The sequence below is a fragment of the Danio rerio genome, chromosome 4, assembly GCF_052040795.2.
Source record: "Danio rerio strain M-AB ecotype USA chromosome 4, GRCz13ab, whole genome shotgun sequence".
Taxonomy (NCBI): Eukaryota; Metazoa; Chordata; class Actinopteri; order Cypriniformes; family Danionidae; genus Danio; species Danio rerio.
The window spans coordinates 77,450,001-77,476,216 of NC_141024.2; the positions used below are offsets into that span (position 1 = coordinate 77,450,001).

At 35.0% G+C, this 26,216-nt stretch overlaps 1 protein-coding gene, 1 long non-coding RNA gene, 1 other non-coding gene and 1 pseudogene across 3 annotated transcripts in view; 1 reads left to right on the forward strand and 3 right to left on the reverse strand.

Moving 5' to 3' along the window:
- Positions 1 to 26,216, forward strand: part of znf1086 (zinc finger protein 1086) — an 893,143-nt gene that overhangs the window by 149,686 nt on the left and 717,241 nt on the right. The gene's annotated exons all lie outside the window — the stretch shown is intronic.
- LOC148682865 (uncharacterized) lies at positions 3,380 to 15,183 on the reverse strand. Its single transcript, XR_015943177.1, has 3 exons — positions 15,133 to 15,183; positions 14,489 to 14,638; positions 3,380 to 5,715 (listed from the first exon to the last, which is right to left on the reverse strand). It is a non-coding gene; the product is annotated as an uncharacterized LOC148682865 (long non-coding RNA).
- LOC147845063 (uncharacterized) lies at positions 24,243 to 25,249 on the reverse strand (annotated as a pseudogene).
- Positions 25,951 to 26,032, reverse strand: trnal-uag (transfer RNA leucine (anticodon UAG)). The gene has a single exon. It is a non-coding gene; the product is annotated as a tRNA-Leu (tRNA).

Consider the following 26,216-nt stretch of genomic DNA (forward strand, 5'->3'; position numbering starts at 1 on the left):
TACATATGTTTAAAACTTCTAATTTCAATTTGTAAATCACTTTGCATAAAAGTTTACTAAATTAATAAATGTAATATAAATTTAAAGATGGTTGCTTTGAGCCAAGGTACATACAATTCTTACTGGTAGTTTCCACTAAAACTAGTTATTTTCTTAGTCTGATGATTCTGGTGGAAAAAAAAAGATGGACAAAAGAAGAGAGGGTAGCATTAAAGAGAAAGCATTTAATTATTGACATTTAATGGTATAAGTCATTTTTATACTGTTTCATTTGCCAAACATTCAGCCAGTGATGGTTAATTTGCAAAAGGACAGCCTGTGCAAGTAAATTTTCCCATTCTGCCCCTGGCATAAAGTACAGCCTAAATCTGTAGCACTGACTCAAATCACATTAAAAGAAACACATTCACCATGGTTTTGAATAGATGTGTACACAAATAACAAAAAAAAAACTGTCTTTCAACAGTAAATCTATAGTAAATTTATATAGTTTCTGTGATAACAAAAACTAGAAACAATATTTACAATATATTTGGCATCAAATTTATAAAGCATTAAAATTATTATTAATTTAATTCAGTCAGAGAATTTATACAAAAAGTATTTTAAGTTATATACACTAAACATACTGTCATCTGGCTTTCAACACTTACTATGGAATACAATTCTCAATAGCAAAGGACATGGCAGACATTGCAGTGAAGATCTAAAAGTGTAGGTTGAGTTTTGGGTGGGATTAAGTGAGGGGAGAGAAACAGGCTGACAGCGGTGACAGAAACATAGCAGCGCTACATGGCAAGAGCTGTACTGTGACACACCTACATCTATGATCACTGTAAACGCCCACCCTAAACAGCCAGATACACATCACCCACTCTTCCTCATCGACACCCCTCACTCAAACCTCCAACGGCCATACACCTAGATTCCACAAACCCACTCATGCTACCACACTTTACTCATCCAACTCACCTTTCTACACCCGTATCCACTACACAACCCTTCAACTACGTTCCCCCAACCCACTTCTCCCACATCTTCATACCCACATGTACCTTGCACCTTCTTCCACACCCACCAACAATATAAAACCCACCCATAACCCATACACTAACATCCACCAAAAAACATTTACTAACACCCTGTTCATCCACTGACATATATACACAAATAACCCCTTACACAAATAAGTCAGACACTCAATACCACTCCTACAAACACACTATACATCCACTAACACTCAAACCTCCACTAACACCCTGTATACTCACTAACACTCAAACCTCCACTAACACCCTGTATACTCACTAACACTCAAACCTCCACTAACACCCTGTGTACTCACTAACACTCAAACCTCCACTAACACCCTGTATACTCACTAACACTCAAACCTCCACTAACACCCTGTATACTCACTAACACTCAAACCTCCACTAACACCCTGTATACTCACTAACACTCAAACCTCCACTAACACCCTGTGTACTCACTAACACTCAAACCTCCACTAACACCCTGTATACTCACTAACACTCAAACCTCCACTAACACCCTGTATACTCACTAACACTCAAACCTCCACTAACACCCTGTGTACTCACTAACACTCAAACCTCCACTAACACCCTGTATACTCACTAACACTCAAACCTCCACTAACACCCTGTATACTCACTAACACTCAAACCTCCACTAACACCCTGTGTACTCACTAACACTCAAACCTCCACTAACACCCTGTGTACTCACTAACACTCAAACCTCCACTAACACCCTGTGTACTCACTAACACTCAAACCTCCACTAACACCCTGTGTACTCACTAACACTCAAACCTCCACTAACACCCTGTGTACTCACTAACACTCAAACCTCCACTAACACCCTGTATACTCACTAACACTCAAACCTCCACTAACACCCTGTATACTCACTGACACTCAAACCTCCACTAACACCCTGTATACTCACTAACACTCAAACCTCCACTAACACCCTGTGTACTCACTAACACTCAAACCTCCACTAACACCCTGTGTACTCACTAACACTCAAACCTCCACTAACACCCTGTGTACTCACTAACACTCAAACCTCCACTAACACCCTGTATACTCACTAACACTCAAACCTCCACTAACACCCTGTGTACTCACTAACACTCAAACCTCCACTAACACCCTGTGTACTCACTAACACTCAAACCTCCACTAACACCCTGTGTACTCACTAACACTCAAACCTCCACTAACACCCTGTATACTCACTAACACTCAAACCTCCACTAACACCCTGTGTACTCACTAACACTCAAACCTCCACTAACACCCTGTATACTCACTAACACTCAAACCTCCACTAACACCCTGTATACTCACTAACACTCAAACCTCCACTAACACCCTGTATACTCACTAACACTCAAACCTCCACTAACACCCTGTGTACTCACTAACACTCAAACCTCCACTAACACCCTGTATACTCACTAACACTCAAACCTCCACTAACACCCTGTATACTCACTAACACTCAAACCTCCACTAACACCCTGTATACTCACTAACACTCAAACCTCCACTAACACCCTGTATACTCACTAACACTCAAACCTCCACTAACACCCTGTGTACTCACTAACACTCAAACCTCCACTAACACCCTGTGTACTCACTAACACTCAAACCTCCACTAACACCCTGTATACTCACTAACACTCAAACCTCCACTAACACCCTGTGTACTCACTAACACTCAAACCTCCACTAACACCCTGTGTACTCACTAACACCCTGTGTACTCACTAACACTCAAACCTCCACTAACACCCTGTATACTCACTAACACTCAAACCTCCACTAACACCCTGTATACTCACTGATACTCAAATCACTGTGTGTGTGTCAGTGGATGAACAGGGTGTTAGTAAATGTTTTTTGGTGGATGTTAGTGTATGGGTTATGGGTGGGTTTTATATTGTTGGTGGGTGTGGAAGAAGGTGCAAGGTACATGTGGGTATGAAGATGTGGGAGAAGTGGGTTGGGGGAACGTAGTTGAAGGGTTGTGTAGTGGATACGGGTGTAGAAAGGTGAGTTGGATGAGTAAAGTGTGGTAGCATGAGTGGGTTTGTGGAATCTAGGTGTATGGCCGTTGGAGGTTTGAGTGAGGGGTGTCGATGAGGAAGAGTGGGTGATGTGTATCTGGCTGTTTAGGGTGGGCGTTTACAGTGATCATAGATGTAGGTGTGTCACAGTACAGCTCTTGCCATGTAGCGCTGCTATGTTTCTGTCACCGCTGTCAGCCTGTTTCTCTCCCCTCACTTAATCCCACCCAAAACTCAACCTACACTTTCTACACCATTTAATCCCTCTCATATGAGTTTGGAAAGTCACAGATAAAGATATTATCTGAAGAGCAGATAGTAAAACTTTTTTGTTTGATGCTGTTTAATGGGACAAATTGCAGAGGGGACCGATAATCTCTAACAAGTTTTACATGTGGCACAAAACCAAAGTTTTGAGGAAGTGCAAAGATCGGCTGTGTATCAAACCTCTTGAAGAACAGACCAATTTCTGTCTCCCCTTCTGCTGTAAATGACACAATGTCCTGTATTTCTCCATGGCATCCATTATTTAACTGAATGGCACTTTCCCTTCTTCTCTTAGACCGACAGTAGGCCTTGCTGGTAAAAACCAGACCATTATGGACCATCCTATTGTGTACTAGTACAATTTCTGGTACTTGTCTCTCTGCTGAGATGAAGGCACTCATTTCCTCATCCTTTAACTGCTTAGTTGTGCCACTGTCTAAAACTGTGGTGCCCTGCCAACGCAGACATTTCTGCACTCTTGGATATTCACTGAATTCTCTGCAGAAGTTTAACACATGGTCACTGATCACATGTTTTGTTGCAAAGCATGACATGGCTTTATGCAACAGAAACTTGTTGACAATCTGAACAGCAACACTTTTAGTTCCGTGGATCAACTTCAAGAGACGTCCGTTCGCATTTTCAAAAACAAAAGCCGAGTGTGCCCACAATGGACCCCACAGTTTCACTGACTTCGCAAGGTGAGTGAGAAGATGTACATTGAAAGTCATGCCTGTCTCTCCATAGAGTAACTGAAATTTGACAACAAACTCAAGGAGCATGATGTCTGCTTTGTTGACTTCCTCATAGGTGACAGACTCCTGCAAAAGAAGGAATACTGCCGATACAAGTAAACTGAGATGTTTCAAATACCGAGTATCAAGCACACCTTCAAGACATGGCAAACAATAGAAAAGCAACCAAGCTCTCCATTCTGATGCCTTCCAGTACCTGAACTCCTCAATTGGCCTAGGCAAGCGGGTAATGAGATGTGGAGGTTGGATGCTTCTGATGCGATTTTCTATTACACGTAATGTGTCTGGTCTACCAATATAATAGGGCTGATCACAACTCTGAAGAAAAAGTTCAGTAATCTGTCTGGTAACACCAAGAAGGACAGCATGCATATAATCAGGTACGAAGCCCCACACTACATCAAAGAACGGCATGTTTATCAGTTGGGATGGACCTTTAACACCTCTGACAGGCCTACCTTCAGCAAAGGCAATCTCCATATCTCTAATTACAGATTTTGAGTCTCTGTCATCGTATCCTGAAGCTGACACAGTGTACTTTACGTGTCGCTCAACTAAAACCCCTGGATGAAGGCAGAAGCCACACCCATAATAGCCATTAAATTGGGTCATGTTCTGCATTGCCGGTCTTGCTTTAGAATCTACACAGCAGCAGATGCCAACAATTTTGCTATTTATCTGAACACCATTTTTTCTCCATGAAACACCTTTAGAGCTGAGTGACTTTGCTTGTTCAGTAAATGGTTTCAGGTAAACTTGCATAGATGGCTCATGGGTTCCAAACCAAAGACCGGCAAGAATCACATGCTTGAATCTAATTTTGGGAGGCAGTTCATTCAAGTGTAGGTGTATTGGCCAAATAGAAAATTTTGAAGATTTGAAAACAGGAGACCCATCTGAATTAAAATTGTATGAAAAGTTGTTGGAATTTGACAGAATCCCTCCTGGTTCAGACAGCTTTTCATAAAATGCTCCATCAAATATGTCTGAGATAACATTCTCAACACTGTGTGGTCTGTCAAAGCGATAGCCGAGGTGCTTTTGTATTTCTGGATTTTCCAGAAGATTCTGGATTTGTGGTGCAACTGGCACATTGATAAAAAAGCTACCATTATTTAAAGTAGTGATGTCAACTGTTTCGCTGCATGATGGACATTGATTTATGTTCTGGTCAGTGACTTGTTTTTGTGTGCCTAAGTGGCATTTGCAGGCCTGACAATAAAGGTGAAAGTCTACAATCTCTGAGTTGTTCTTGAAAACCTTGTTAAACAAATGTTTTGAACCTGGAACAACATCATTACCAAACAGGAAATTAATCAGGGTCAACAAGTCATTTAGTTGACAGCCAGTAATGTTATGCACAGCAGCATGAGTCATTATTAGCAGTAGAGCCTCAGCCTTTGTGATGGAGCCTGTAGATTTGAGAATATTGTCCATGCCTTTGTCCGTGCCTATTTTTTGAAGTGGATCATCAGTTGGCGTTGGATCATCACTTTCACTATCTGTTCCATCTGTGTCTTCAGAAGATGTGCTAAAAGTGTTCTCCTCTGGTTCGTCCAAAACAAGTAAATCTGATAAATCTCCACCCTAGAGATTAAAAAAAATATATATATATTTACATGCAGTTTAGTTTGGGACAGGATAAACAACTAATATGTATTGGTTGTACAATGGATGATTTATTGTATGCATATTGATAATGTGCTATATAAATATATAGCTTCTGAAAACTAAGCTCTTGCAGCCTAAAGGTTTGTTATAAATTCCATATACAATAGCACATTTCATTTTTTATAAATAGCTTTTTGGTTTTGGGCATAAATGAGGTTTTCTTTTATTTGTTGTTAAGAAGAAATCCCAGAAGATGGGTTTTATGATGTTTTGATGAATAAAAAAAGTGGAATAAAAAATATGTTCTCATGCATATATATATATATATATATATATATATATATATATATATATATATATATATATATATATATATATATATATATATATATTTATTTTTGTTTAGATTTCAAATTCATAGCCTTAAGTGCTAAGGAGGGACACCAGCTAGCAATTTCTCAGACATAGAAAGACAAATTTGTTCCCCAAATGAAAAACAAAAACAATTAAAGAATAAAGACAGAAAGAACATAATACGTAAATGATAATCTTAATAAATTGTTTCATTTAGGATCAAATTTTTTTAAAGGGATTAAAATATATATATATATATATATATATATATATATATATATATATATATATATATATATATATCTTGTTTTTTTAAGTTATATTATTTAATTTTTTATTGTTAAATGTATATGAATACATTAACATGTACTTAATTTGAATTTTTGCAAGTTTTGTCTTTCATGCAAAACTTCAGACATCAGCTCACCTTTGTGAGTCAAAAAAAGCGGGTCTCTATCTGCTTAGAATTTAGTGTAAAGAGAGACTATGCTGCAGTATAGCAGACCTACTGTAACATATGCCGGGTCTGACCCACCCAGTCCCTAGAATCCAAAAGACCCAATATTGTTTTGATTCAGTGTGAATGTGCCATTTTAAGTAGTGTTGATGTCATTACAACCCAAATGAAGTCTATCAATTCAAGTCAAAAATCACCTACAATATACTGTAAGTAAGCTTTATATATTTCAGATATTGTAATTTTTTTAAATAATTGTATAATTTTATAAAAAGACCAAATAGACTAATGAGATTTTATTAAGATTTATATTAAAACAAAATTCTGTACCATGTAAATTAACGTTAGCTATACAATCACACAAATGAATGTGCAAATGTGTTACAAACATTATGCTACATTAGGCCCCAAATTATTATGCAGAAGTTTAAGTAATTAGTTGATTTCATTGTTATTATTTGTTTCTTTTGCTTAATTAGATTTTTTATTGATTTTTGTATTAAGACTAATTCTAAACAAAAAACATTTGATACATTTTTCCAGATCAACACTTAAATGCAATAATTATTATTAAAAAAATAGTTTTGTAAAATAATTAGCAGTGACAAATTGTAAAAAAAATAGCTATGCTGAATTCAGTATCATATTTCTAGGTTTGCAGCAGAAACAATCAAGCAAATACATCATGCTTGTTTTTCTTTTTCTTATTTTACAAAGAGTTTTATGTCTTGACTGTTTTGACTATATTGTGAATATAAAAAACTAGCCACATATATATGTGTTTGTGTGTGTGTGTGTGTGTGTGTGTGTGTGTGTGTGTGTGTGTGAATCCGAAATGCATATGTCTTACATTGCAGTGTTTCCTCATGAGCGCAGTATTAAAAGTCGAGATTGCGTTAATGTAATAGCCTACGAGCATGCGGATCTCTTTGCTTGCGCGCCGATTTCCTCTGCTTGTGCACTTGTGCGCTCTCAAGTAAACGCTGCTGAAGTGCGATTAAGTATGTTTATGTAATGAGTATGTCTCCAGCATTTATTTGTTTTGCTAGGAATATTTATGAATGTGTCCAATAGACCTACAGAGTAGGTTTGTGATGATGAGGAAATTTCCCCACCGGTTAATCGACATGTGACAACACCGGTAATACCGGTATCACCGTGGGAGTGGGCGTTTCTTCTTTTCCTCCTTTTTTCTGCTTTTAAATAGCTTATAAATGCGTGCGCATAATACTTTCACTTTCAGTTTTGCGGGAGTTGACAAATTCGGCGTCAATTGTGTGAATGAACGAAAAGGAAACTACAAAAAAAAAAATTCACTGTTAAACAACACATAACTTTTATTACCATAACGAATAAAACACAACAATACTACAGGCTTAAAAAACTGGAAGTTAGGACCATACAAATAACAACCATAAACGCCTATATTATATATTAACAGCTTAGTCCTTATGAACAATCCGTTTATAAAATACATTATTAACGAATCTATAGGCTATTGAAGAATAAACCGAATGTGAAATATGATCCTTGCATAATGATCACAACTAAACAAGCTGGCACTCATTTTATATATAAACTATGAATAAAAAATAATGATAAAAAAATGTTGAGAAATGGAACATTATGTAAAAAAAAATTGTAAAGACTGCAGGCTAAATAAAAGCGCCTTGTCAGAGCTAAACATCACCCCACACGTGTCAGTTTACAGCTTCTGTAAAGTTCAGACATCATATACAGATCACACAATCTCAATAAACAACATGTAAATGTATAAATATTTCGATAAGTATTGTTATGGAATATTTATAACTATATGATCTTGCTTTTTGGTTATGATACCAGCTTTGATCTCTCTTAAAAGCGGCAGTTACAGGCGCTGCATAAGGGCGTGCACTGTCAATGGCGGAATACACACAGCACTGGCAAGACGTTTTATTTTTAGTTTTATTTGTTGCAGATTTCCACGTTGTTGCTTTTTAGAAATACCTTTTATTTTTAAAATCTCTCAAGTTAATGTTGTCTATCGAGTAACATAATCTTCCTCAGATTGGAGTTCGGTGTGCAGTAAGATTGACCAACACCGCCCTGTAAGTTAACACACTGCATACTGTAGGTCCACAGCTCTGGTGTGTTCTGAATTACATGTTTTAAATGACAGCGAGACATGCTACGTTTAGTTTTTACTGTAAAATATAGATTATAACCCAGAACACAGTACAATAATATGTTTTGAATGGCTTGCCTATTGACGGCGTAGGCTAACCGTTAAATAGGCTGAGTATATTTTTATTAATATTAAAACACATTAAAACAAACTAGCCACCCTTTGATTTTTTTCGTTTACGTATATTTTTTTCAAACGGAAAATGCAATGAATATTTTATTTTGGTTTTCATTTTATTAGAAATAATATAATTTAAAGGATACACAACTAAATAGACTTTCTGGCTCAAAGATATTTATGCCTGTTAGTGCTGTATTTTGACAGATTTCGCAAAGGCTTCAGCTATTCTACCTGTCAGCTGGTACCAGCCTCGGTTTTGTGACTTGCCTCGTTAGGCGTCTGTGTCTGGATGACAGCGAGAAAGAGAGAGAGAGATGAGATCAGACCTCAGATTCGATGTGTGGCCGCACGTCTCAGTTACTTTGTTTAAATTTTTAATATTGGCTCATCTAAATTAACTTTTCATTTATTAAAAGCCAAAATATTGCCAGACAGACGAAGCAACTTTCGGTTTTTGAAGAAAGCGTCCTCAGAGATAAAAGACGCGCGCACACACAGGTTAGCCTTACCTCTTGTAGGCCAATTCAATATAGATTTTTTTTTTTAATTAAACGCATAATAATCAAGTGCAAAAAAAAAACAGCTGAACTTCGGAAAAAGTGCTCACGGCTGTTGCCGCTATAGTTGCTTTGTTTCTCTGCAGTTGGCTTATTAATGACGTGGCACTGCTAAATCACTCTTGTTTTAGTAAAAAAAAAAGATAATTTATTATTAAACATTATGAGATAATGGTCGCGTGATTTTTAAAATGAGAGTATGCGTTGCGTATTTATGGCTATTGATCTTATCTATCCGCCCATAGTTGAACATCAAGTATAGGTGTGTTGAAGGTGCGTGTATAAATTAGTTGTGTTTCCTCCAACTCCTGCCACCTTTGTCAGGCAAAGTTTGCAGATTGCCTCATTAACATCTTCAGGTTCTCTTTGTGCATTTGGTTTAAACCCAAAATAAAGCCAAACAGGCGCTTTTGCATTGCGTTTTGACACTTTATCGTCCGCCATTCTCTTTCTGTAAATTCGACTCCTCTTGTTCTCTTCATGTGATAAATGAAATATGACGCATTGTAGCTATGTTCAGATGATAATTATAGTGCATGCTCTCGTCTTAAGTAAATTATTTAGAATTATGTTTCACATTTAATTCAAATAAATATTTAATAATAAAAAAAAACGAATACTTAAAAAAAACAAATGTGGGGACGGTGTCACGGTGAAAAAGTGATATCACCGGTGTTGAGTCTTAAAACCGGTATCACCGTCAACACGTCTATCGTGGCAAGCCTACTACAGAGCTCAATTTAATGTTCTCGTTAGATTTAAATACATTGTGCCTCGTCACAGTATGGATAACCCACAGTACCCGCCTTTTGGGTGTCTGGTGATGAAATTAAATTGTTATAGCTGACTGTAAGGGGGCGTCTGAACTAGAGCTGTTATCAGGCTATAAAAGTTAGGCCCGATAGATCCAGAACCCGACAAGTACATTTTGATTGACAGCTTTTTAAAAGCCCGTTTAAGCCGAACCCGTTTATAGCCAGACATTATCCAAATGTGCACATGCACACAGCTCTTTTCTCTTTTTTCATGAATGAGTCATTATATGCGTTAACATTACTTATTCATAACATAGGCTACAGGCCAAGTTGGAACAAAAAAATAAAATAAGTCCTCTGTATCATCTTAACATCTCAACACTCTAAATAGGCCTGGGTACAAACACTTAACCTTTAAATTGGCCAACACACCAATAAAAATAAGTCTTTCTTAGCAAATTAATTAAAATAAATGATAAATGATGACAGGTATTTGGCAATAACAAAATTAAGATAAAGGCTCTGTGGGATTTGTTTTGCCAATTTTCTTCACAATAAGGCAATGGTGAAGCTGAATAATAAAAGAATAATGCCAGCATAAGCATGTATACTCTTACTACATTATAGCTGCTTTTCCACTATCGTGCCAAACCGTTCTAAGAACACTTCGGTACGGTTACGGTTGTTTCTCCACTGAGCCTGGAACGGCGCGGCACGATTACAAACCGTTCTCGGCCCGGAATTCTCGGCACGGTTAGACAACCGTGCTGAACTGTGCTGACAGATTTTGTGTGTTGACGTCGCGACTCGGTTGCTAAGCTACCACAGCTGGCTCAGCAGAAGCGCGCTAGTCATCAGACATCCTCAATAAACTACAGTACATTTAATATAAAATAATGATCCAGGTCTAAACGATACAGTTTGAAAAGGGTTTTCAAACCATAGAGCAGTCTCTGACAGAGAAGTGAATAACTCATCACATTCTTACAAAGATATTTTATTCATTAAAGTTATTATTTTATTGACTTGAATACAGACCTACTTCGCCTGCCTGAAAGTGAGTTTATTGCACGCAGCGCTGTATTTCACAGCACAAAACTCGCTCTGATCCGGGAGAGACATGCCAGCGACTTGCGCTGCTGACTTTTTTTTCCTGCTGCGCATCGAATAAAGCGAATAAAGTTACGCTTTGCATCGTCGATGTCCAAATTCCACAACAACATCACTATATCCATGGAACACGAACTTGCAGACTCTTTTAACAACGAGGAAATAATTGCACTTTTTAATTCAAAGCCAGGACAGCTTGTTAATACCGGCGAGACCACCTGACGGCGTGTTCGTGTTGTAATGTCGGCCGTCCAAAAGACTTTGCTTGAAAGCTTTACGGAGCGGCACTGTAACTGTCCAAGGTACTGTTGTATGATTTATATTACAGCATATGCACTAATAAATAAGTCAAAAGAATGAATTAATTAAATAAATATGGATTCTTGAATGTCAGTATTGCTTTTACTCAAAAAATATCAATACGTTTTGACAAATGTTTTATAAAAATAAAATGAGCAATTTTCATCATTTCAGCTATAGGCAATTATATGATTCAGTTTTACATAAGTTATATGACATTTATGAGGCTTGTAACATGTTTCTGTGTTTTTGTTTTTTTGTGGTGAATAATATAGCTACGCAAATATTTTCTAAAACGTCTAGCAATAATTCGCCTACAGCTTGTTAGTTAATTATGAACACAAAAATAATTATAATAATAACAATAAAATGATCAAAATAAAAAGATAATAGAGCAGCATTTTGCTAAATATAATAGTGCTTTATATGCTTTAAACCCTGCAATATATGTGTTGTTTCATATTCGTTTTTTTTTTCACTTGCTGCATTCGTTATTTAATGTTTGAATAGTAAAACAAATAACAACCATCGCTTATTTGGTTTCAGTTTACCATCAAAATGTAGTATATTTTATATCATTATCAACTTTTTATATAAAAACGCAGTGTAATTTAATTAATTGTTAAAAATGAAATAATTTATGTGCTGTGTTTTTATTAGTGAAAGTGCCCGCTTACCTTTGACAAGGCCTGTCCAAAATTATATTTCTGCCACTATAATGCAAATGCACTATTATTGTTGTCTTATCATTGTTTATTTTTCTGTTATGTTCAGAGATTTTAAATATTATTTATTTCCCCTTCAATTATTTTCAATCATCACGTTACATTTTGGTAATTTTCCCTCAAATAAAATTTAGCCAGAGCTGCGCAACATATAAATAAATAAGGGTGCACATTTAGCACCCCTATTTGATAAAGCAGCATAACAGTGTTTAGTCACATGGTTGCTTTTGCTTTTATGAAAAAAAAGAAATAAATAGTTTCGGCTCTTATTTAACTTTAATTGAACAAAGGGAGCCGTTTACATTGCGTTACCAAGGCAACTACTGATGCGTTTTGTGTAATGTTTTAAAGAGCTTTGTCGCAGCACGACAGTGGAAAATGAAACCGTATCCGTGCCGTCTGGCCCGGTTTGGCACGGAATGGAACAGTTCTGTTTAAAGAACGATTCAGCACGATAGTGGAAAAGCGGCTTTTGATGGAGTCAGATTAATTACAATAAAGTCAGATAAATAATGGATTTAAACACGCCATCCTTCAACTGCTTTCTGTTTCCGATTATTGGTTCAGAATAGCAGCGTAAGCTCCAAACCTTACAGCTATGTTTCCATCCAAAAATGCCAATTAAATTAATTTGCAAAACTGGAATATCGCATAAAAAATATGTAAATAAATCAGTGTTGTCGGGCGACGAGGAGGCACAGTAGGTGGTGCTGTCGCCTCACAGCAAGAAGGTTGCTGGTTCGAGCCTCAGCTGGGTCAGTTGGCATTTCTGTGTGGAGTTTGCATGTTCTCCCCAAGCTGGCGTGGGTTTTCTCTGGGTGCTCCGGTTTCCCCCACAAGATCAAAGACAAGCAGCATTACACTGTTTTAAGGATCTAAAAATGTATTCTTTAAAAAGCAAAAAGATTTCAATAGCGGCGCCTGCTGGTACGTGAAGAATATGGTCAATACTGATAAACTTAACATCATATAGTTTAGAATACTGTACAATGTTTTATAATAATTAATTATTTTAGTGTCCATTTTCATTCAGCATATTTAAAATTAGAGTCATCCACGTTTTCTGACATACTTTAAATCAGGGTTTCTACAGGTGTCACCAAGTTAAATTTAAGACTTTTAAAGACATTTTTAAGACCATTATGAATGAATTTTTAGAATAAGGAATTTTTCAAATGGCCCAGAAGATAAATAAATCAAAACTAATAATAACATTAAAATATTTTAGATATTTCTTAGCAAAATATCTTAAATATTGTGTAAAAACAAGAGAGCTCGACTTGGATCCACACACTTTTTTTCCAAAATAAACTTTCTTTAAAATAAAAAAAACTAATTAACAAATGTTTTAAAAGTTTTAAAAACTATAATAAACTAAATCCATTCAAAACAATCTGTCCAGGTGGATATCCTCAGCAGTCTTTACCATTATGATTAACAGAGTTAAAATGACCTTTTTAAATAAAAGTTGAAAGTTTTTTTGAGATGGATTGTTGGTGATTGTATGGGCTTTGACCGAATTGGGTAACAAAACATGAACACAGGAAAATGAAGACTTGTTTAAAAAAGATTTAAGACCTACAACACAACATTTCAGCAAATTTAAGACTTTTTAGGGCCAAGTTTTAGATTTTGGAATTTAAGACATTTTAAGACTCCGCGGAAACCCTGTTTAAACACAATAGCCCTGGTAATTAGTTATTATAATAAAGATTTAATTCTAACTCAGATAATATCTGTGAGAACTAGTAACAACTACTAGAAACAAGTTTAAACTCATAAAGAAGTCGATGAAAAAAAGGGAATTGTGATCAACCTGACATATGCAAATGGAAAGTACCTAGCTAACACTATCACTGTAATGGCAGATATCTTTTATGAGAATACTGTAGGTCAAATATCGTCAGCTCAGTTTAACTTTTTATTAATTTATTGTTTTCATTTATTTTTTATAGCGACAGTGCTCAAGGGCGCTTTACACAGTAGGAGAACAAGAAAAGCAATAACCTTAAGAAGGTAGAGAAAATGGGAGACTAATAATACATAATGACAAAAGACACGAGAACAAATAACAAAAGAAACTCATTCCTGTCTTTCAATGAGTGCTTATGTGCATTTAGCAAAACTAGGCAGCACACTCAGGGCTGCAACATGGATTTAATTTAGTATTCTTATTATTAAAATATATCTGAATGAAAACTAACTTGTTTGTTCCTGCGGATCTTCCTGTTTGACTGTAAATGTTTCTTCAATCTTCACATCTTCACTCTCTTCTTTAATAAACGCCATCTTTATAACAGTGTGGAGATCAGTCGCTTCAGCAGGAGTTTTTCTCTGTGTTTGGACACTTTATTCTGTGTAAAATGAACAAAACAATAAACAGAAACAAAATAACTTCTCTTCAACACTTGCTTCAACTGTTTCTTTATATGAGTGTGATTGACAAAAATAAATCAGGTAAGTCAGAGCAAGAAACAATAGCCACAAACAAATGACCTAATAAAAACTAGTTCTCCATTTATATATATATATATATATATATATATATATATATATATATATATATATATATATATATATATATATATATGTATGTATGTATATATATATATATATATATAATTATAATGTATACTTGTATTGGAATGACATTATGCTAGTAAATGAATAAACCTTCATTAAAACACATTTCAGTTGTTCAAACAATAGCCCTCGATTACTGTTATTAAAATAATACTTCGTTGTATAAATGATTAAAATAATAGTCAACCGCAGGTATATAATATCGAAAGAAAAACCTGAAACTTTAATCAATCGGTTTATATTTGTGTAAAGTTGTGAAACAAACCTTCCTCCAGTTGAACCGCAGCGCGGAAGCGGCGCAGCCTTATGACGTCACACAACACGCCAAAATAAAAGTCTTTGTTGTTCAGCTTTTTTGCCACTTACTGTTGCAGTCAGGACATGACAAATTTCACACTCCTTTTCACATCTCACATAACATATCTGCTCTCTCTCTTTCAAATACACAGACATTCAGTATTTGAAGTTGATCAAAACTTTTAATCCAAACATTTTTACACAATTTCGAAAAACTTGTTTAATCCACTAAGAATAAGTGTTTTTTTTTCGTTTTTATTGTTGCAAAAAGTTTACATCACAAGGCAGAACAATCAACATCGCAAGGCATATTTACCATTACAAATATATAAAATAAATTAAAAATGTTACAACTGCAACAAGGAGCAAGGAGCAGTACAAAAGATCTACATCAAAGGACAAACAAAATATTCTAACAATAAATAGTATGAAAATGAAGTACAGAGAGCTTCAGTTATTTTACTTTGGTTTCTGAAATATTTGAAGCTTTGAGCCACTTTCTTTACCTCAGAAAGAAAACATCTAAAAGAGGGTCTGCACTTTTTCCACTTACAATAATGAATGTGATATACCCATTAGTAAAATAAAGTTCACAACATCAGAGAAAGAACAATGTAAATCAGCTTTGTAAAATAAAATATCTTCTAGAACAATAGGGGGGACTGAAATCATCTTTAATGAAAGCCAAGTATGGATGTCAAACCAGAATTTAAAAGTAAATTCACAAGAAAAACATAAGTGATCGAGTGTTTCTGGAGCAGAAGCTAAATCTTTTTTGAATAAACTCCTTCACATGATATATCCTGAATAAAATTATGTAATGAGTTTCCTTAACCTTAGGTGCTACAGGATATTTAAGAGAAAAGGTAAAAGCTTTGTCCTCTACTAAGGGTTTAACAACTCCTAGATGATAACACTTAAAATCACCCATTATAAGGTGTGTTGTAAATAGGCTTGTTGTTATATTTACTATCAAAAATATCAACATTGATATTTTTAAAGACGGAAGAAAAGTTACAAGTGTACAATGGGATCAAAATAATTACTTTGAATTAACCTAAACAAAGCAATAGGTATAGCCTCACAAATTTCAATATAACCTTTATCTGTGATTTTAACTCTATATTTATTTAAAAATTCGTTATGAGATATTAGCAGTCCATTTTCATCTAACAAATCATTAATAAATATAATGCCTTTATTGTACCAGTCACTTCTAAACAATGATTTTCTGTTAATATTAACAGCCCTTTTATTTCAAAGAGTGGATTTATGAGGGGAAAATTATGGGTAAATATCATTTTCCAAAAAGGTAGTTCTTGCTTATGAAAAGTAGACAGCTTCAAAGGAAGTTTTGAACAATCATAATCATATCTTAATACAAATTCAAGGCCACCAATTTTTTTAAACAAATTATTTGGGATATGATAAAATATTGAATAAGGCTTAGCTAAACACTCTTTCAATCATTTAACTCTAAAAGTGCCATGAAGACATTCAAAATAGATTGCTTTTAAACCTCCATATTCATACTCTTTGTTCATATGATTCTTACGTAAATAATGTGATTTATTTTTCCAAATAAATTTAAATAATATTGAATTTATAGATTTAACTATTTTGGGAGGAGTATATATAGGATAAGTTAAATATATAATTTTAGATAATCCCTCAGTCTTAGTCAAAAGAATTTCACCCAATATGGAAAGGTCTCTAGCTAGACAATGATTTAGGGATTTTTTCATCCCTTCTATTTTAATATTAACATTTGCACATTCTCTATTAACAGAATTTTTGAAGATGGTAACTCCCAAATATTTAACTTCTTCTTTTACTAGAATACCCTCTAATTCTCTTAAAGTACAATTCTGAATAGTTAATATTCCACATTTTCTTAGATTTAAGGGGAATTCAGAAGCTTTAGGAAACAGAAATTTTGACAAGAGCTAAAGGGAGCACCTCCCTATTTTTAAGAATTAATAGTGTGTCATCAGCAAACTGGCTTAAACTAAAAGTCCGACCAAGTATATCAATACCTAAAGTGTACTCTGAATTTTTTAAATATAATGACATAAGTTTAACAGCTATATTAAAAAGAAAAGGTGAGATGGGACATCCTTGATGGATTCCTCTTTTGATGTAAACTCTAGGAGATGATCCTGAATTCAGAGATTTACTACTGAATCTATCAGTATAGAACATGGAAATTACCCTACAAAAGCTCGGACTACACCCAAAAGTTTCTAAAGATTTTCTAAAGACAAAAAAGAATGCTCAAGGGTATCAAATGACTTGAAAAAGTCTAGAAATAGAAATAAACTTGTCTGAGGAATTAAATAACTATAATCGAGCATATCAAGTATCAGTCTGATATCATTGTGAATACTTCTCCCTTTAATGAAAGCTGATTGTGTTTCATTAATTATCTCGCCTATACCTTTTTTTGAGTCTATTGGTAAATACATGAGAGAGCAATTAAAAATCATTGGACAAAAGAGTTATGGGTCTCCAATTATTTAAAAATAATTGGTCTTTGCTTGGCTTTGGAACTAAATGATTAAACCCTGCTTCATAGAAGTCGATAGTTCTCTTTCTCTATACATTCCTTAAGTGCTTCAAAAACTAAAAATCTCATCTCTGGCCAAAAATGTTTATAAATCTCAACTGTGATTTTGTCTGTACCTGGGGATTTTCCATTGAACATTTGAGAAATAGCAACATCAAGTTCAGAGATAACAATGTCAGATTCCATCATTTCACGGAAGCTGTCATCTATAATAGAAACTTTATCTTTTGAAAAGGAAAAGAAAAAGTCACAATCACTCTCATTAAATTTTGATTTACATAATAATATGAATAGATGTGATCATCAATCAAAGTTTTCTCTTCACTTACATTGTTATTTATGCTACACTGTTAAAAATTGTCCCGTTAAAAAACAGTAAAATACTGGCAGCTGCAGTTGCCAGCAATGTACTGTTATTTTACAGTATGTTGCTGTAAAAATACATGGACTACATTGATTTACACAATACTCAAGTGAACTCATTTTGCTCACTGAAAGCAACTGCCTCAACTTGGTCAACTGCTGAATGAGTTTATGAAGTAATGTGCTATATATGCTTAGAAGCATACTTATAATGATAACTTATTTTAGTTAATTAGAAAAGTTCGGTTTAACTCTAATGTCTTATTTTTCACAACAGCACACATACATGTAAATCTGGAACCACCAGAGAGATTCTGACTGCATCAGCAACTAAACAGCCGCTATCTTTAAATAGAGAAACATGCAGAATAACATCAGCAGTTCATTGTTCATCTTTAACTCCTACACTGGCTTTACTCTCCTCCACAACGGTGACAGACAGAAGAAATTAGCTTCAGGTTTTACAGTAAAATACTGTTTTTTCCTTGATTTAACAGTAATCTACTGGCAGCTGTGGTTGCCAGCAATCTACTGTTTTTTTACAGTCTACTTCCGTTGTGTAAATTAACAGTATATTACTGTTAAAATACATTTTTACACTGTGTTTTTACCTCTTACACCTTTAACCCTTTAAACCCCAGAGCATATACTTCAGTTTTAATTGAAGTGTCCACACTACTGAGTGTTCAAGAAACATGTAGCAAAGCTGAAGTAAATTCGTTAATTAACTGACTAATTAAATGATAATTGAGGATTAACAATGAACAAATGAAGAAATACTGAAGGGAGAAAACAAGAACAGAACATACAAAACTTTAGTCACAGCTTTATAATGAAATAACCTGAAGAACAACAAATGATTAAATCATTTAAATGATCAGCGGATGATTAAACAACTCTACAAACATCATCACCAGCTACACTTATTACTTAATACATGTATTTTTGTATAACATCTACTAAAGTTCTTCTTGAGAAAAAGTTAAAGTTTTACGTCACCATCATGGAGAACAGAGTTTGCTTTAGTTGGGCTCTTAGCCCTGACATTTTTACCATTTATATATCTTGGCTGCTGCTATTGTTAAGAACTTTGTTTAAAAAAGCTCCTTTGTTGTGGCAAGCCAGCCAAAAACCTAAATAAGATCTGGTGATGTTCATGTTGCTGTTAAATGGCAGAGTCTGTTCTCATTTAGTATAATATAATTTACTGCTCCTATTCAATGTTAAATCTATTGTTTTACATTATATGTCTATATGTGGCAATGATTTCTGGTAGCTTTTAATAATATCTTGGACAATAACACTGCTCTACGGTGTAAATCTCACTCAAACAGACATCAATAATCAGCATATGAACCTCAATAATGGTGACAACTAACATAATTAACAGTTTAACTCACAAACAGGCAACTGAAAGTCGAAACATAAACAACAGCAGAATCAAACACAAATAAAGAAAAGTGTAAGACCATTATACAACATTTATTTATACTGCAATGCATGCTGGGATATTTGCACCGTGCCACTCCCAGCATGCATTGCAGCATGAAACATTTGAGATGTTACCATTGTTGAGATACAAGGTCAGATTCATGAGGTCTGAGTGTGTATTTGTCATAACTCAACTGTTTTGTATGTTATTTCTTAACTGTTAAGTAATTACGGAGGTATCTTTTCTGTTTCCACTTCTCATTAATTAAATTAATACCTGCAACTAAGCATAAAATCTATTGCATGTGGCCCTTCTTCCAGATTTATAACAAAACATTTATCAGAACTAATTTCAGACAAATAGAATTCTCTAATTATTGACTTTCCAACTTTATTACTATAATCCAAGCATTTTGTTAACTCTTTATTATAGTAATTGGAGAGTCTGAATTAACAAGTTCAAGGGTGAAGAGCCCAACTAAACCAGCCCCTCACTCCATTACGGTGACACAAAAAACACCTTAATTTCTGTTGGATCTCAATGAGAATAGTATGGAAGTCAAATCAGTCAGTAATAAGTGTGTGTCTGCTGTTGTTTGTGGAGTTGTTTAATGATCCTCTGCTGAGACTAAAAGTGTTTTATTTTATTTGATTTTATTTAATGTTGTAACTCAAGTCACTGTTTGTGTTTCTTGTTTCTTTCCTTCAGTAATTGTGATTATTAACAGCAGGTGTTCATCAGTGTCCGAATTCACTCATTAGTGTTCATTAAAACTGTCAGGTGAACTATATTAGTTAACTAGTGTATGAAATAGTGAACAAGGGCACAAAGTGTGATTTCAAACACAGACTTCAAAACATCGAATCTGAACTCTGTTAGCTCACAGTTTTCTGCAGTTGGTTACTTTCTCGAAAAAAAAAAATGTTACCCAGAAAGCACTGTTTTTAACAGAATATTACTGTTTTAGTGAAAAAACATTATTTTACCATAGAATCTGACCGTTTTTTAACAGCAATTTTTTACAGTGTAAGTTTATTAATAGTTTTTGAAGATTGTCTATGCTTTACTAAATAAATAAAAAAAATATATATATATGAAGAATTTTTCTCCCCCTCCTCTATCCATTTCACTCTAGATTGTAAAGGTCCTTTAGCTTTTTCTGTTTAATAGTAATCTAACTCTGATGGCAAAATACGAAGTTCATTTTGTTCTATATCTCCAAGAAAATCTTTATCACCAAGGTCATTTAATCTAGATAAAACTGTTAACTGTCTTTTTTTCCTAAGAGAGGAAAACAATAGATCATTACAGCAGAGTCATTTTTAACCTGATTCATTTTCAATTTGAGAAAAGCATGTGGCAAAAGAAAAAGAAAACCAAACAGCAAATAGGGAGAAAAGCATTTGCCAAATGCTTATTTAAAAAAGCTGTTTAAAATGTGTTTTGTGATTTATTAATACAAATTTTACTGTTTGATTAATCAGCCTTTAAAACATGGATTAAATAATAATACAGTTATAAAAGTGTCTATTTATTTATAGATTTAAAATGTATATGTAATGCATTGTTTTATTAATAATTAAATGACATTTTAAAACATTTAAATTGTGATTTATTTATGTACATTTTTATGCTGGTCGAAGAGTGGCGCAGTAGGTAGTGCTGTCCCCTCACAGCAAGAAGGTCGCTGGTTCAAGCCTCGGTTCAGTTGGCGTTTCTGTGTGGAGTTTGCATGTTTTCCCAGCATTCGCGTGGGTTTCCTCCGGGTGCTCCGGTTTCCCCCACAGTCCAAAGACATGCGGTACAGGTGAATTGGATAGGCTAAATTGTCCATAGTGTATGAGTGTTTGTGTAAATGTGTGTGTGGGTGTTTACCAGAGATGGGTTGCAGCTGGAAGGGCATCCGCTGTGTAAAAACTTGCTGGATAAGTTGGCGGTTCATTCCGCTGTGTCGACCCCAGATTAATAAAGGGACTAAGCCGACAAGAAAATAAAAACATTTTTATGCTTCAATAATTAAATTGATCATTTGAGTCTTTGATTTTCTAACTAGCACTCTTGTACGGTGGCCGGGAAGTGCAAAACAACATTATAAAGTTTGAAACACTTTTACAAAGCTCGAGACAAATTTACATTTTCAAAAACATTTTTACTTATCATCAAACAAAATTACATAGGAAAACACTTTAACAAATTCCAAAACATATTTACAATTAGATTCCCTACGGAAAGGAAATGTACCACACACCGGAAGTGACATAGAATGTACCACACACTGGTAGTGAACCGGAATGTAACACACACACTGGAAAATATCAATAATATCCAGCTCGTGTGTGACTTTGTAGACAGGTTTTCACAAGTCTACAACTATAAAAATCATGGTTTGACTAACTGCGATAAAACATGTTAGAGCTATTCTGAGAAAATATCAGCGTGAGAGTGCATAGAAACATGTAAATGCAAGTACATGGAAACAATTCAAGCACGGCACATGTTGACTGATAAGATACCAAAACCGATTTCAGAACCTTTTGACTTGGGTTCGAATCCAGTTGATGTCAATTATAATTATTTCTTTAGATTAATTTTGGTTAATGCTGTTCTGCCACACAAATATTAAATCAACAATGATACAATGACACCAAGTAATAAGAATCTTTATTTGGTATGGCATGTTACTGTGAAAAAGTGCCGAATCTGCCAATCTGCAAACATGGATAGTTTACACAAGTGAAAGGGAGCCTCAGTTAACACGGACACCAGTTAAACCATAACACAGGCTTCCTTCAGTTTACTGTTAAGAGTCCTCAAGCAGAGGTTTACGCTGTGTAACTTGTTCAAATAGATTATAATCACATTTGATTTTTTCACTTGAAATGACAATCTTTTTGCTATATTAAAATTATTCAACCCATTCTTTAAACAGGGTTTTGCTTGTCACCCTAAAGAGTTTAAAACAATAATTAATATTAACCCTAAAAACATCACAGTATTGATCAGAGGTTTTCTTTCACACTATTCTGTAATGTTCTCTCTTCCATCTTTATTTTTTATCTTTATTGAGATCCAAAATGTAATAATAAGTTTTAAAGGAATATTCTTATTCAAAGGCTTCATCCTAATCAGCTCAGACCTCATTTATTTTTAAAGATTTTAATTCACAGGAATTAAATTCAATTCTCCCCAAAATTAAAGAACTTCAGTTTAAATGATTAATGATGTGTATCCATCAAAAGAATTCCTGAGACTAAAAGTTGATAATAAGGAGAACTTGTCAATTTTGTGAAAGTCATATTGAAAACACTGAGCATGTTTTCTATAATTGCATATATTCATGTCTCATGTCAATATCCATGTAAACCCTTTTTGCAGTAAACAAGTTAAACAAGTTAAATTTAATGTGACTAAAGAAAATTGTACACAGCATTAAGTAGTTAATAACCGTTTATGCTTTGCAAAAAAATCTTCATTTATAAATATATAAATATATAAATTTATAAATGTTGTTTTTTAAACCTTTTAAAGGGTGACAATGAGATTTATAGACCCATACTAGTTTTAAAAAAAACTATCCTTTTTCAGTTTTATTTTGCCCACCTAACATTGCTGTTAGTAATAGTAGTCACACACACACATATGTGTGTGTATATATATATATATATATATATATATATATATATATATATATATATATATATATATATATATATATATATATATATATATACATATATACATGTGTGTGTGTGACTACTATTACTAACAGCAATGTTAGGTGGGAAACCCAGTATCAGATTACTGAAGCACTTCAGCTATCTGTTCATTCAAATTATATATATATATATATATATATATATATATATATATATATATATATATATATATATATATATATATATATATAGAATTTGAATAAACAGATAGCTGAAGTGCTTCAATAGTCTGTTGAGTACTGGAATTAGCATGTAAGCTAACAAATCACTCATATTCTCATTCACAATAGAGATACTGGGCTTCCCATACACAGATTTATTTGTATTAATGTGGGAGTTTTCACATGAACATCTCTTCAAAGGTAACCAGTTGTTTACAGAAAGTTTAATTGTCTTCATGAGGAAAACTTTTTTATTTTCTAAAATCAGTCCATTAAAATAAATGTGTTGTATTTTGAAACCAAAGTCTTCATTTGTTACCCACAACACATCAAGAGTTTATCAAGTCAAAATCTCATAATCTGACACAAATCTGATCTGTGGTAACTGGCAAATGGCATTGTGTAGTCTGAACAGGGCTTTATGGAGTCTGCATCAGTCTCTCACTGTCACTGCAAGTTCACACCGGCCAACTTTTATTCACCAACAAGTTTTGTGAAACTGCAGACAAAAGCCCAAAATTGGAGGCAAATCTGTTTGTTCAAGGGAGTAAAAATCAAACAGTGTGAATGATCAAAAACACAATCTAAGAGTGTAGGACAGTTTTCTCTGCATCTCCCCAAACATTTTCTCCTCCCTAATCTTTCTAATTCTCTTTTCAGAGCCGATCATTTGATTGCAGTGTGCAATGTGCACAAATTTGGTTCTCAGTTCATAATAACTTGAAACACATATAGAGTTATTTTGCTTCATTGCAGCCCTGTAGAAACTCTCACAATCTGGTACATCTTCACCCCTCTTCAGTTATTGAGTTTAAATCTTCAGGTTCAAAGGGTTTCATTCCAGTAACTTGAGATGTATTCAAGAGTTTACACTTGTCCCGAGATGCTATCCCGGGAAAGCCTTAAGCTCCGCTGGACAAGGCCTCATTTTTTCTCTCCATTGTGAAGCTTCATGTGATTGATGAGGCTTCTTTTATGTTTAAAGACCTTTCCACACTCACTGCATCGAAAACGCTCTCCTAAGTGAGTCTTCATGTGTTGCTTAATGGAGTCTTTGCACTCTTTCCACAATGATCACATGTGGTTCCAGTGTGACCATTCATGTGGTTCATGAGGCTAGCTTTGGTTGTGAAGCTCTTTCCACAATGAACACATGCAAACGGCTTCTGTCCGGTGTGACTTATCATGTGGTGTTTGAGTGAGCCTGTATGTGGGAAACTTTTACCACACTCTGTGCATGTGTAAGGTTTCTCTCCAGTGTGAATCCTCATGTGGATGGTAAGGTTTTGTTTTTGAGAAAAACCTTTCCTACACTGTGTGCAAATAAAGCTTCTCTCTCCATTGTGAGTTCTCATGTGGGTTTCAAGATTGCCATTTTGCTTACAACTCTTTCCACACTGAGGGCAAGAGTAGAGCCTCTTCCCAGAGTGAATTCTTCTGTGCACTGCCAAGTTTCCTGTAGAATAGAAGCTTTTTCCACACTGTTGGCATGTGTACGGCCTCTCTCCAGTGTGAATTCTCATGTGCACTGTTAAGTTTCCTGTATTATAGAAGCTTTTTCCACACTGTTTGCAGGTGTAAGGTTTCTTTCTAGTGTGAACATCAAGGTTTGGCTTTTGACAGAAACTCTTTCTACTCTGTTTACAGCTGTAATTACACCTAGACTTGGATTTCCGAGGTTTTCCGTGTGATGAAGTCTTTTTAGTGATTGTGGGTTTTTCATCAGTCGTTATTTCTTGTTGTTTCTCTTCCATTTCATTCCATTGATGTGTCTCTTCTTTCAGCACTATCAGGTCTTCAAAAAAGAACAAAAAAGTGAACTTTAGTATAAAGGCTTAAAGTGGCAAGCATGAAATGGATGTTTACCCTAAATATGAAAATGAGCTTACCATTTACTCTCCATCATGTGGTTTTAAACATTTCCTGTCTTCTGGAACACAAAGTAAGCCAGCATTTTTATCACTATACCTTATTTAGTGAAGGAAAGTAAATGGTGAGGCTATTTTCATTTCTGTGTCAGAAAGTCATACCAACACTGACTCACATAATCAACGCATCTCTTGACTCTGGTTTATTCCCCACTGTATTACTACTGTAATTGTGAATCTTTACTGTTCCTGTTTCAACAGTGTGCTCTTGCTAAAAGGAGCAATGGCAGAGAGAGACTTCCAGTGCAGACTTTGTTAAGATGCTGCAATCTAATCGTGGGAAAGACACTTGCTCCTGAGCATATTCGAGCTTGGGGATGTGTTGCTGTCACACCGACAAGTCTGCCGTGAGTTTCAAAGAACACATTATACTGACTAGTTGCCAACTTAAATGTACTCTCTCATTTCCAGCGTTCACTAAGACTCACACACACACTCAAGCAGTTTGGCCATGTTTAAAACCACATCTGGCAGCTGTGGGATTCGAACCCACGCCCCCGAAGAGACAGGAGCCTAAATCCAGCGCATTAGACCGATCCAAGCAGAAGCATGCAGTATCATTTTCCAAGTCTGTTTGCTCAAGCAGAGAGGTCATTCTCAAGCATCCTAAAAGGACTGCCTGGCAGCGGTGGGATTCGAACCCACGCCCCCGAAGAGACTGGAGCCTAAATCCAGCGCCTTAGACCCCTCGGCCACGCTACCCTAGATAAATTCATGCAGTGGTCCATTTTCTGCCCAATTTTACGGAAGCAGAACAGCAGAGAGGACGCAGAGCTTCCTAGTGAAGCCCTTCAACGTTGGCCAAGGAGTCTACATTTGGATGTGAGCGGAAGCATGCAGTATCTCTTCGCAAGTCTGTTTGCTCAAGCAGAGAGGTCATTCTCAA